The sequence below is a fragment of the Talpa europaea genome, assembly GCF_964194135.1.
Source record: "Talpa europaea genome assembly, chromosome: 1".
In the NCBI taxonomy this organism is placed as follows: Eukaryota; Metazoa; Chordata; class Mammalia; order Eulipotyphla; family Talpidae; genus Talpa; species Talpa europaea.
In genome coordinates, this window is record NC_140073.1 from 102,656,235 (window position 1) to 102,670,517 (window position 14,283).

General features: G+C 33.4%; 1 protein-coding gene across 3 annotated transcripts in view; it reads right to left on the minus strand.

Annotated features, from left to right (window-relative positions):
* Nucleotides 1-14,283, minus strand: part of KCNH7 (potassium voltage-gated channel subfamily H member 7) — a gene marked incomplete at both ends in the record, with an annotated part of 403,917 nt that overhangs the window by 341,995 nt on the left and 47,639 nt on the right. The gene's annotated exons all lie outside the window — the stretch shown is intronic.

Sequence of the window (14,283 nt, forward strand, 5' to 3'; positions counted from 1 at the left end):
TAATGTAAGGTTTAAGGTATACACTCAGTTTCTTCCCCCAGATGGCAACAAAATGGTGCCCATACCATTTGTCAATCTATATGTTTCCTTTGGCTACCTTCATCATCGTTACAAAAAACTCATAAATAATTGAATATTCTTCTGTTTTTTTATCTTGTCCCATTGACCTATCATAAGAGATACAAAATAAATGAAGATTTATGATAAGATGAATCAAAACAAACCTTTGCAGAATATTTAAATTGAAATGAAATGACTAGAATTTTAATTATTTGGGACAGGTTTTCTGTAGCTGAGTTGAATTTTGATAAATTATACTGGTGTGCTCTATCATATTGAGAAATACAATCACAACCTTGGGCATCTAGCACCACCTATTTACCCTTGTAGTCACAAAGGTCCTATCTTTCATTCAATTCAACAGTAAATGTGGAATTAGCCATCCAGGTTCTGTTCAGGCATGGTCTAGTTGGCTCTCAGGCATGGATATAGACTGGAGAGAACAATGGGAAAAGCTGAGATAAAAGATACATCATTACTTCATAAAGTGGACAATAGGAGAGATCCATTCCAAAGGAATATACAGAAAAGTTAGGGAATCAAACAACTAAATGCTCTCTAAGTATCCATTTCTGCAGCCTATTCCTAAGCTCTGCCAGGAACAAGTCTCCCAACTCTTGCAAAGTGTAAATGCAAGCTGTCGTGCTCACTTTGTCCCTACCATGTGCAATCAAATTACCAATCACCATTCCATCCAAGGGCAGTTCTGTGTTGGTGCACAAAAGGAAAAGAGGGAGGGCTGAAGAGGAGGGATTGGCTAGTGTTGAAGGGAGAGCTTTTCTACTGAGTTCTATGGTTGCTATAGTAACAGCTTCTTTTGTTTGTACATATTCAGAGCAGCTGCTTCCTTTGGGTTTCTGGTGGCAGAGATATTATGGAGGTAACTGAAAGAGAAAGAAGCCCTAATCTGACCATGGAAATGTTTTCATGGTCAGATTATTCTTGTTTAATAGTGTTTAACTTTATAGTATGGTTGAATATGACTTTAGAATGTTGGTAACAAGATCTTTTAAAAGATGAATTTCACCAAGGAAAGACCTACATATGTTGTGATCTGCAAGATGTCTTGCGCTAATTTGAACAGCAGACTTCCACTGTCTTTTGCCCTTAAGACTTGAAACAACATTTTCTTTCTACTTGGTGTATATGCAAACTGTATTACAAGCTCCCTTGGAGGTGTTTTTCTCAACAGGAAAAAAATACCCCTTTTAAATGCCCACAAATCCCTGTTCACCTTTCCAAGTCCTAATTAATTCCTCTAATTAGAGCTTTTTTTGTTTGCAACCATTTACAAAGTTGAATTGCTGCAAAAACAAATTTAATGAATATTCATAAACTAATAATATTCACAGAAAAAAAACAGTTCTATTGCCCACATACTGTTATCACAACCAGCCTATTAAGGCCTTCTGTAGACCTTAATAAAGAAGAGGAAACTCCAAGGGAAAGATAGAGAAAAATATGGCTTTATTTGCAGGAACAAATGCCTAGCAACATATATGTATGCATATATATGTATTTATTCATGTGTATATAGATGTGCATATATACACATATATGTATCATGGGATAAGGAGTTTATTACAAATGTCCTACCAACATATGTACAGATGTATGTGCGTATCTATATATACATATATATACATATGCATATATAAGTAACAAGGCATAAAACAGAAATGAAGGGGTTAAAAATATTGAAGCAAAACATTACAAATGGCATCTGCTGGTTGAGTAGTCAAAATTTGTAAATACACAAACTTAGGATGCAAATAAGCAAAACAGAAGGCACAGATGTCCTTACAAACAAATTAATATTAAACATAGGTGTAACTATCATGTTTCTAATCCTTTGGGATTTTGAAAAAGAGCAATATGAAAACAAAGTGATGCTCTAGTTTTTAAATTAAAATTTATTCATCATCTGCAAATGAGGGGCTTTACAACTATGAATTTTAGTAAAATCCATAAAATATTGGGTTGGTTTAATTTTCCAACTGCAGATATTCACAGGTGTTAAATCTTAAAACTCAGTTGATGGCAATTTGATTACATATTTGTTTTAAGATTCTCACAAACCTCATACATTTTATCCATTTTCCACATAAAATATGAGTGAACATGCTTTGATTAACAATTTGAAAAAACTTAGAAAACATTGAAGTTGTTTAGATTATTTAATTAACTATAAACTCCTGATTACCATTACATGCCACATACATGTCTGTTTACCTCAGTTATTTAATATATCAGAATCCAAATACTTTATACTAACTTCAGTTAATTATACATTACTAAGGATGAGATGTAGAGTCCAAAGATAAATACAATGATTCCAACTTCTCTGTTTTCAATTGCTTCATTTGGGGCAAATTGTCTATTCTCTTGACCATCAATTTTTACAAACTGATTGGACATATTTCTGAAGGAATCAGTTAGGATATGATAACTAATTTCATCTCGAAACTAAATATATGCTTTTGTTAGAATAATATGTATTTTGAGGAAGCAAATGATTTTTATTACTTTTTCATATCATGAATAATTTTGATTTTCACTATTATTCTCTTATATGCTTATATCTCATATTTTTATATCTTCATAATTTTGTGAAGATATGGTGATGACATCCAATTTTCTTAATTTCCTTTAATTTTCTTCTACTCTCCATTTGAATTTCCAAAATGTTTGCAACTGAAGATCTGTTGATATCTCAAATTCATTGGATCCTAGTCTGAATGACTCATCACATCTTCCAAACAAAACTCTCCTCTTGCAGTCATATTTCTAGTAAAGATATTGCCTTTCTTCTAGTTGCTTAAAAATCTCAGTTAAAAATATCAGTTACCTTTTCTTTATATCCAAGTTTTACACCTTCACAGCTTAAAACTGTTCTCATGGATTTGAGATCTCATTTTCATCCCCATTCGACTCTGGTTGAAATTACCTTGAATTTACTCAGACTACCATAGTCTCCAGAGCTAACCAAGTTTCCCAACTCACTGTATATAGAACAATTCCTTTTCCTAAAGCACATGTTACTGTCTCTCCCAAGTAACTGATGGTTGTTAGTTTCCAAGTGTACTGTTCAAATTTCTTTACCCGACACTCAGGGCATTCCCTGATCAAAATCCAGCATAAAAGTTATTGTTTTTTCATCACTCTTGTAAATGAAATTTCATGTATACTAACTCTGCTTTTTGAAAGACTATGCTTACATTGCTTCCTTGCCTATGTATCCTTCCTCTATCCTAACTTGTACAGTCAAATATTACTTCCTTATGAATCTCCCTTCATAGAATCTCCCTTCATAGAAAGGCTGTTCCTTCAACTGGCACTAACATTTGCCTTATTATTATTATTTTTGAATATTTTAATTTTTTGTATATTTTTTATTTTATATATTATTATTTTTGTGTATTTCTGATTGTTTATGTAAGGTTTTGAGATATATAGTGTATTCAAGTTAGTGTTCATGATAGCAACTAATACAATATGCTTTAATATGGAAGGTATTTTAAATGAGTAAAATTCCTACAAATTTAAACAATTTACACATGACTGTATAATTTCTGATCCATCAATAAAGTAAATCTCAGAGGAACACTTGGATTTTTCTTTAAGCCTCTATCTGATATCACATACTTTTGAATTTGAATATTTCATGCATTGCTTTAAAATAATTTGTATAATGGTATGTAGTTTACATACAAAAAATAGATACACCTAATGGTCTTTTTTCTTTAAAAGAAATGTACAAAAAAGAACAAACTTTTTTTTTCCTACAAGACTGCTGATCCCTTCACAGAGATACCTTTCTGGGGACCCTGGCAGTGTCCAGTTTAAAAGGATGAGCTTGTAGGCTGAGGTATAAAAGTATAAAGTTAAGAGGAACCAGGGCTCATGATAACAGAGTTGAGTTATTAAATTACCAATCTTGGATTTTGTTCTACCTCCAAACTTTTTGTTAGAGCAAATATAAAGCAGTTTCTCCTCTTGGAGTATTCCCTAAATTTGTCTTCCCTTTTTCCCATTTAACATTGGTCATATTGTTGTTAAAGTGAAGTGAGTGCCAGAGCAGCCAGAACACATCAATCTATTTTGAACTTCAGCTCCTGAAAATCCCCATTTGATTATATAGTTTCAATAGTGGAGGCCAATTATGACTCAAATTAAATATGACCTTAAGGTTTTACATCTCCATTATTTGCCTCCCCTTTCTTTCCCTACCTCAACAAATTTAATGCATTAAACATTCATTTAGTGTTGCCAAAGTGAAATATACTGTCTTTGTATTTAAAAAACTTATACAGTAGAGGACGGAGACACATACATAAGTCACTGATAAAAAGCAAAAAGCACCAGTATCCGCTCTTTCCACATATCAGAAAAACTGATCCCTTCACAGAACTAAGCTAATTCCACTGCCTGAAATCGTTCCATTTTTTGCAGGTACCGTTATCAAGTTTTACCTCAACTGGATCAGTGCACCTCAATTATTTCACTGATCTTATATATACATTTATAAACAACTGCATTTGGTTAATTTTCCTATCATCAGAAGTTTTCCTAGAGCAAACCATGATTATATGTCTTTACACAACAGTTTATGACAAATGGTAGAGAAACTATGTCCTCCAATATCAAAGGAAGGGAGTCCGTAAAAGGAGATAAAAACAGTCCTTGCCAAAAAAAGAACACTACAATATATCTGAAGTCAATGTTCTTCATTTCCTAAACTGGTAATTTCTTGTATTATAATTTTTATGAAATTAATTTGTAGTCAGAGAAACCAAAAGAACATCAAAAAAGATAAAAAGATGTCTCCTTGAAATTAATAATCAATATAAATTTATTAAGATAAACCTTGTAGCTATGAAGATGAATAAGGAACGATTATTAATGATTATTAGGGCTCCAGGAAATTATAAACTTACAAAAGAAATAATTCATCTCATATCTAGAGAATCAAAAAATGGGCAGATGAGCTAAACAGGCAGTTCTCAAAAGAAAACACACAGATGGCAAACAGGCACATGGAAAAATGTTTATCATCACTTTTTGTCAGGTCAACACAAATCATGACCACAATGAAGAGATACCACCTCAAACCTGTGAGAATGGCCCATATTAAAATAACCAAAATCAACAAGTGCTGGCGAGGATATAGAGAAAAGGAACCCTTTTACACTGTTGGTGGGAAAGTAAGCTGGCCTGGTTCCTATGGAAAGTAGGAAGTCTCTCAAAAGCTTAAAAATGAAACTCCATATAACCCAGCAATTTCACTCCTAGACATGTACCCAAAGAACACAAATTCAATAATTCAAAGGGAAATCTACAGTTGCATGTTCATTATGGCATCATTTACAATAACCAAGCTATGGAAACAACCTTAATGCCCCCAAACAGATGAAAGGATCAAAGAAATGTGGTATATATATATATACACATACATATATACATATATATGTATATATACTCACACACAGTGGAATACTACTTAGCCAACAAAAAGATAAACTCAGACCATCTGCAAACAACATGAATGGAGCTGAAAGGGATTATGCTAAACAAAATAAGCCAGAGGGGAAAATATTGGTTGGTGTCACTTATTGTAGAATATAAAGACACCAGACAAAGGGACAGAAAAAGCCATACTCAAAAATTAGTCCTAGAAAGCTGACTATAGAACTGAGAGATTCAAAAGGAGAGGGGTAGGGACAAGCATAAGAGGGGAGAGATTCAGTGGACTATGAGTGCTTAGCTCTTGGGGGCACTATGGTAAAAGCACTGAAAGGAGGGGATCCTTCTAAAATACAAAAAACAATGTAACTGTTACTTAATTTAAAAAAAAAAAAGATTTCTAAGTAAATTCTTTCACAGACACTTTAGCTACTATTTTCTCTAAAGCTCATTACTAGAACTGACAAAAGACAGACAAGTTTTATCTGACAATTTTCAATGGTTAAAATACTGTATGTAATAATGACTGCCACAGACTAAATATAGTTCAGCCAATATCAAACTAAAAACCCTTCAAGTATTGAAGCAAAAATAAAAATATCATTCTAAAAAGCTCCAATATGTCTTTATAAGAATCAGCAACATTTTTAGGAAATTGTGGTTTGTGATGTTGAAATGAAAGTGTCAGCAAATGACAGTGAAAATAAAAGGCAGTAAGAATTATGCTAACTTGAGGTTCCCAAGTAAAATGGATCAAAAAGCACATGGAAAAACAATAACAAAAATTTCCTAATGCTAAAACAGAATAAAAAAAGAGTAAAAACTTTTTTACCTATAAAATAACCCTTGCATTTATAGTTAGCACTAGCATCAGAATTGATCAGAATCGGTCATTACAAAGCAATACTTATGAGAAACCAATTCTGAGAAGTATTAGCATTTCATACATGTTCACAACCCTATTTTATCCATTGTTTTAATACTAATAAAATGTGATTAATAATGAATAATCTTTTTAAAAAATACATTGACAAAAATGTTTATGACTACTTATACAAATTCTGATATTTTATTTTCAAAACTCAAACTTTAACATTGCTAAGCATTTTTTTCTGGTTATAAAATCATACTTATTAAAAAAATAATTTGAATGCTATTTCAATTGAATATCACAGCTTTTATGCCATGGTCTAGTGATTTCCTTTTTGAAGTAAGTTCAATTCACATACCATGAAATACAAATGAAGAAAAATTAGTTTACAGTCTTTCAGATAAGGAAGAGAAACTTCCCACCTTTCTTTTAATTTCCTCATTTCAAATCATTACTTAAAATATCTTACAATTATTTTTCACTTTAAGTTTATTTTAAGCTTGCATCAGTTTTATTTTCTATTTTTATTCTCTTAGAGTTCACCGATTTTATTATTTATATTTATAGTTATCAGCAAGGGCCTCCCCGGTGGCGCAGCGGTTGAGCGCTGGGTTGCGAAACTGCGCGCGGCCTCTGCGGCGCCGGTTCGATCCCCGGCTGCTCCCCGGCCACCGGAGGAGGGTCCCACATGGTGTGCAGACCTCTCCTGCCGCCCGCTGCTCCCCTCAGCAGTGTACTTCGGTCCTTCTGCCTGCTCTGCTCCCCGCTCTGGCTCTGGTGAATTCTCTCACCCTCCCTCCAGCACTTCTGACTGTACCCAGTGCATGTATAAACAAAACAAACAAACAAACCAGCAAACAAATAAATAAAAGCATGCCTCTATAAAAAAAAAAAAAAAAAGAAACACACTATAGTTATCAGCAAAATATGGATCATAAGTGCAGAGAATTCATATCCTTAAGAGGGTTGAGGGAAAAGAGCTGGATGGAAATGCTCATCTTGATGTCACAGACACCATGAATTTCACTTGGAGAGGGCTTATGTGAATGGGGATACTTGGCCCTATTTTACAATGCTCATATTTCATTGTCAATCCTTGCAAGGCATCAGCCTCGGTTTTACTTTAACTTAGAGCCATAAGATTTGAAACAAAAGTGCCAAGAACAAGCCTGTCCCTAAGATAATTTGGCAAGTGGATGTTCTAGGCCTGCTTGTGGTGAGAAGTCAGCAAGGCAGTAAGAATTAAGAAGACTTCTTTAATCACATGCTTAGAGAGTATTGCCTTTACACAAACCTATTTACTGTAGAAAATTTGAAATACTAAAATGCATAAAGAAAAATTTTAATTGTACCACTTTGAGATAAATATTTTGGTGTATGTCCTTCAAGAATCTCCCTGCTTTTAAATGTTTATGTATCTTCATTATACATAGCTTTAGAATAATTTTTATAAATATACTTAATGAGCACTTAACAATGATATTAATTTTTGTAAGCATCATTTTAATAATAGCACAATATTTTACACAGATGAGTTATAATTTAGCATTTCCTTGTTGTTGAATACTTAAGTTATTGCCAGAATTAACTTGTGTGAACATAACAATAAGGAATGCATTGTATAAACATTTATGCCACTTTATTATAATGTTCTTAGACTGTAACTTTGGAACAAAAGATTGAATATATTAAAACTCCTAATGCATATTACCATGTAGTTTGCCAGAAGATGCATTCCTTTCCTACTTAATGCCTCCTCTATATAAAGGAATATTACCATTTTTTAAAAAATGTAAAAGAAAATCTGATTGTGGTTTTCTTTAATTAATAGTGAGTTTAATTTCAAGTTGAACTATATTATACTTTTCATTTTATATCATTATCTTTGTATACTATATTTTTTTAAGTTCTCCAGTTACATTGTCATTGGGACTTGTTCTTGGTTACACAAAAGGCTTTCCTCTTATAGTCCATTAAGATTTCCCTTCTACTCACATATTATTCTTTGAGAAGAAATTGAACATCTGTGGTTTGGGGCTATAAAATAGAAATAGGACCTTACAGGAGAGTAGGCATCACATTGGATAATCAAATGGATATGAATGAAATGGAAATTAAAAGGGAAAAGATGAACAAGAAAAAGGAGAGAAGTGCAGAGATGTATAACCAGAGAGATGAGAAAAGGAGGTAAACAGATTTTTAGAAACAAAATGTTTACACTTTTAAGCACGCATTTGTGGTGTCCCAAGAAACTCTGACCTACTTGATGCTTATTAATCTTTAGCTATGAAATTCCAGTCTCTACTGTTCTTAATTACATCCACTGAATAATCAGTAGTGATGTATGTTAATTTAGCCTTACTTTATATTTTCTGAAATAAAGTGCCTGGGGAGAGCCTGTTTAGAATAAAGGTCAAGAGTATGGATGCAGAAGTCAAGGTGCCCAGGTATGCAATTTGACTCTCCTCTTTACTAGCTCTCTATACACAGCCAGTTATTTAACCTCTCTGTAGCTGCTTTTCTCATGTAAACTGTGTGAAAATTGTAGAGTTAACATATGGAATGTGCATCAAACAATGTTTGTCTAATGATAAATACCTGACACATATTGTTTGTCAATTAATAGTAAAGATAAATATATTCTTACTAAAATTAGCTATTGATGTTACGCCTCATTTATTCAGCATTTATTGAATGTATCCTACTTTCTAGATCCTATGCAAGACACTAGAAAAATACTGACACCTTCCTAATGAAGCTCCTCATAGATCCTATAGATAGAACAATTAATATATATATCACAGCAGCACAACTCCATGAATGAAATTCACACCTAGGAGGTCAACCTAATCCAAATTATCTGGTCCAAACCATTCCTCTCCAGGCAGTGTAATTAAAATCTTGAGAGGCTGAATCAGTTATCCATGGGTGATGAGTTGAAAGAATATATTGATTTGAAAACTGTATTTTAAATGAAGTACAATTGGAATGATTTACTAGTGGGAAGGGAGAGAGAAGAGCTAAAAACTGTAGAGAGAGGTGGCGCAAGGGGTTAAAACTCAGCCTGTGAGCTACCCACATGGCACAACAGACCTCTCCTGACTCGCCTGCTGCTCCCCTCAGCAGTATATTTCAGTCAGTCTTCCTGTTCTGTTCCCCACTCTGTCTCTGGTGAATCCTCTCACCCCCCCAACTCTGGCCTGTACCCCAGTAGTTCTTAGAAAAAAAAATGTAGAGAGAGACAGACAACAGAAACTTGAGAACACATAACTCTTGAAAGAGTGAGTATCTCAGCCTATGACTTAACAATTCCTAGTTTCCTTTTGCCTTTACCATGACAGCTAACTACACTTCATCATCTTAGATGACTTGGTATTTTCTCTCATATGCTTATAATATCTATTACTTTTCTACTCCCACTCTCATATTCTTATATATTACTCTCCCACTCCCATTTTTCCTTGCAATGTAAAGGTATATTTCTATTTCTCATATCTCTTTTAATGAAAGTTAATGCAAGCTAGATGCAATAACTGCCAGGTTTGAGTTGAGCGTGGTTGTAGGAGTTGGAGTTGGTACTGGGGATCCTAGAGTCTACTCACCAGCCCAGTCTCCACACACACAGTCTAAGTGATTTATCATCAAGGGAAACTCTCAGGGGAGTGTCCTAGCATTCTTATCAAGGGTTCTGGAATCTTTAAGATCATTTTGCTGTTCACTAAGAAAGTATTACAAATATACTACTTTCTGTTAGTGGTGTTAAAAGAGAGTAAATGTTAATGTCGAGGAGAATAATATATGTTGAGTGTATCTTATATAAGCTATGCTTGTACTTTCCATGCACTGTTGTCATTTAATTCCCCTAGTTACTTTGTAAAGATTGCATCATCATTTTATAAAGAAGAAAAATGAGAGACTCAGTAAACTAATGCAACTTACCAATGACCTTAACATTTTAACCAGAGTTAAAATGATGTGTTTTAACCAGAGTTAAAATACGGCTCTGAGTAAATCCACAAGTCCTGTATTTGGTCCCTTCTGTGAAACAAGGTAGATTTGTGGCATCAATTGAATTAACAATTGCATCATCACATTGAATATATTACTAAATTGAAGCATATTTTAAAGTACAAGTATTATTTCAAAGATGGGTTACTGTTATTTAACAAAAAATAACTTTGGTCTATATAATGATTTTTTGATATGTATTAGGTAAACAAATCATTAAATCTCAATGTGTACATGAGATTTGAAATTAACAAAGAGTTCAGCAGTAAGCTTATACCTGCTGCCAGTTGCTTAAAAGAATAAACCAAAATGGACTAAACACCAAAATGTACTAAAGTACAAAATGAACATATGAATGGCCAGTGAGCTACTGGAGCAGTCTTCAAGGTGAAATCATGCTATAAGTTAATTCCTATTTTTATGAGGGATAAAAATCAGTGATAAAATAAACGGCAATATCAGTGGTTTTGTAAAACATCAGAATTCAGAACAACTGAAAATACTGAAAGCATAAGAGGATACATGTCATAGGATACAAGATAAAAGAAAATAAAAAAAAAGATTTTGAGGAAAACTTGGTATCAAAATGAATTAGAATAAACATATTTCTTTGCTTCAAAATAACCTTGGGGTATTTACTCTTCTACACTTCAAGAAAGAATTCTTACCACAAACTGTTGTTATTGCTAAACATTTACTCACTGTTCTTATATTCCCACGTGAAGAAACTTTTGCTAATAACCCTCTTAGCCTTTCACCCCTCTATCCTCTTAAGTGGAAATGCTTACAGTTTAATTAACAAGTATTATAAGACTCATTTATTCACATCTAAACCAAACTTACCAAATGTAATTTTCATCAGTAATAAAACTGATCCAGCTATTTGACCTGTGCATCTAATTCTTAGTAAGTTTCTGACTCAGGTAATGGAGAAAAGATATTGTCCTTCATTTACTACGTTAATAGCTAAGATTGATTTTCTGTGTGCATGTGTGTGTGTTTGCATGTATTACAAGTTTTTGAACTGAATCTTAAGACCAATTTTGCTGCATAAGTCCTTTTTACTAACATTTGCATTGAAATGGAACTGTTTTGTTGTATTTTGAATTTGGCAACTGATTCATGGGTGATATATAAAAACTATATAGAATGTTCAATAAGAATTAGAAAGGCGGGCCTCCCCGGTGGCGCAGCGGTTGAGCGCTGGGTTGCGAAGCTGCCGGCTGCCTCTGCAGCGCTGGTTCGATCCCCGGCTGCTCCCCGGCCACCGGAGGAGGGTCCCACATGGCACGCAGACCTCTCCTGCCGCCCGCTGCTCCCCTCAGCAGTGTACCTCGGTCCTTCTGCCTGCTCTGCTCCCCGCTCTGGCTCTGGTGAATTCTTTCACCCTCCCGCGCTTCTGACTGTACCCAGTGCATGTATAAATCAATCAATCTTGTATAAATAAATAAATCTTTAAAAAAAAAAGAATTAGAAAGGCAAAGAGAAGAAAACATTTGCTTGAAGGAATTCTTGGGTGACTTGGTAGATAGCTATTCCTACTCCAATCTAATTATTCCCTGGAATAGTTGGAGAAGGACAAATAGTGAGGTCGAAGTATTCATTAAAAATAAAAATAAATTTGATGTTGGAATATACTAATTTTTCAGAAGAGAATAATCTGATCACATTCTATAATTCCATTAAAATTATACCACTTCTAGCAAATAATTCTGTAATGCTAATGAATCATTTTAATTTATTCTTCAATGCCAAGGAAATTGATGTTATGCTAGAAAGTTTCCTACTTGGGCATGTACATGACAAATTGTCTCTCTATTAGGAAAGTATAAAAAAAGATGAATAATGAAAGAAAATAGGCCAGAGTCAAGCTAAAGTTTCACTTTTAACAAAAAATGAAAAGAAAATGTAAAGTAATACAGCATATAATGTCCATCATGTTTTGAAACAAAGCAATTTTATGAAAAAATTATAACAATAGCTTAATGTAACTTCAGTTACCTATATATACAAGCACAACGCTAAGTACAAGGCACCTCATTTGATCTTACCAAAATCCTGCAGGGTAGAGATCCTTATTTTACAAATATGGAAATAGGTTTGAAAAACTTAATTTTCCCAAAGTCACATATCTACAATTGGGAATGGTAGGAATCAAATTCTAGTCTCTCAGATCTTAAGTTCTTTCTACTATGCCCTATTTAATGCATTGCACATTTTTAAAAAAATAGAGTTCTTACAGGATTCTGAACTCTTAGAGTAAATTTTATCTGTTTTATTCACTCCTATTTTGCCAGCACCCCAAACTATAGTAGCTATCTGGGACCTTCACCATAAACATTTTTGGAATAGAGAATTAGAAAAGTAAACTAATCTGTCAGAGTTACACAATCAACAAGCATCAGACATCACTATTTAGCATGGTATTTTAAGATACACATAATTCATGCGTGTACCATTGAAAATTTATCTACAGAGAAATTTGCATTTACTACTTGGCCAATTACTGCCTTGTTGAGCTTGATACCTTGCCAGAGAGGAGCCCAATCTTTCTTTTTCTGGAGAGCATTGCTTCCTAGATAGTCAAACCAAATTTTAGTGCACAAATCTGTTGCCATCTTCATTATTCATATTAACCATGCTTTAACATACCATTCACTTTACTTCATTTTTCTGACACAATTTATGAAGAAATGTTTTTACAAATCCAAAATGTGAATTTTAACATTAAGAAAAATAGATTTTAAAGGGAGCTTTAAGCAAATATTTCACACACACATAATGTAATTCTTTTTCTTGAGAAGCACAATGAGTCGTTGTTACATGTATATTTTTCACTATCATTTTTGAATAATTGCTCATACGCTGCTGACTAAGTTTTAACCCAAAGCCATTTTATTTTTATCCTCCTACTTAACCCACTAGCTCATAGTAACCCATATCAACCCACAGGTTACAAACTGTCTTGGGTTGATGATGCCACCTAGTGGTGGTATGTTTCCCCCTGTCTCTCAGAGAAATTCTGTATAACAGGGTGTCACTGTTTTCTTCTTTCCTCCCTTTCTACATCTTAACTAATCATAACATAAATAAACTCTTTATCCCTCACAACTACCTCTATGTTCCCAAGGTGATTGTATGTATTAATTCATTTTTATAAGAACAGCAAAATATAAATCTTCCTTTCTCCTTGCTTTGTTCCCAGAAAAGCAATTCCCATCTTTAGAGGAAATTATAGTACTACACCCCAGACAATTATGTGTAACTATTATTTTACTTCATAAAATCATAACTTATTATTCAAACCTCTTTGTTTCATTTCCACAATAACATGTCCTTTTTAAGGGCTGTGTAGTATTTCACTATATAAGTGTGCCTATTTTTGTGACAAGTTCTCTATTAAAAGACTTTTTTTTCCTAATTTTTTGCTAGTACAAGAAATGATTCATAGCGCCAGTGCTATGATAGGTATACAATTAGCACCTAGAATTAGGGTCACTAATTCTTAATGGCAAGGGCAGAAAATGTTAACATTTTGAGATGTAATCAAGATAACAAACCAGTGCCCTAAGTTTTTTTTTTTAAATATTCAAGCATAACTTTCACACATTTTGCAAAAAATATTTTTATCGACACCTTTATCCTAATTGAACCATTTTTTTTTTTCAAGCATGGATAAGCATGACCTTGATTTCCAACATCATTTTATCTTTTCCAATGATAAAGAGTTTCAAGCAATTGACTCTGCCTTGGGGACAGGATATATTTATAAGCGTGAGCTTTCCTGCAGAAGTCCTTATGTTATTTAGTTAAGCTAAAAATCTTATAAAATACACAATTTGAGAAATGCACTATAATTAATATGACTTGATTTTTTTTAG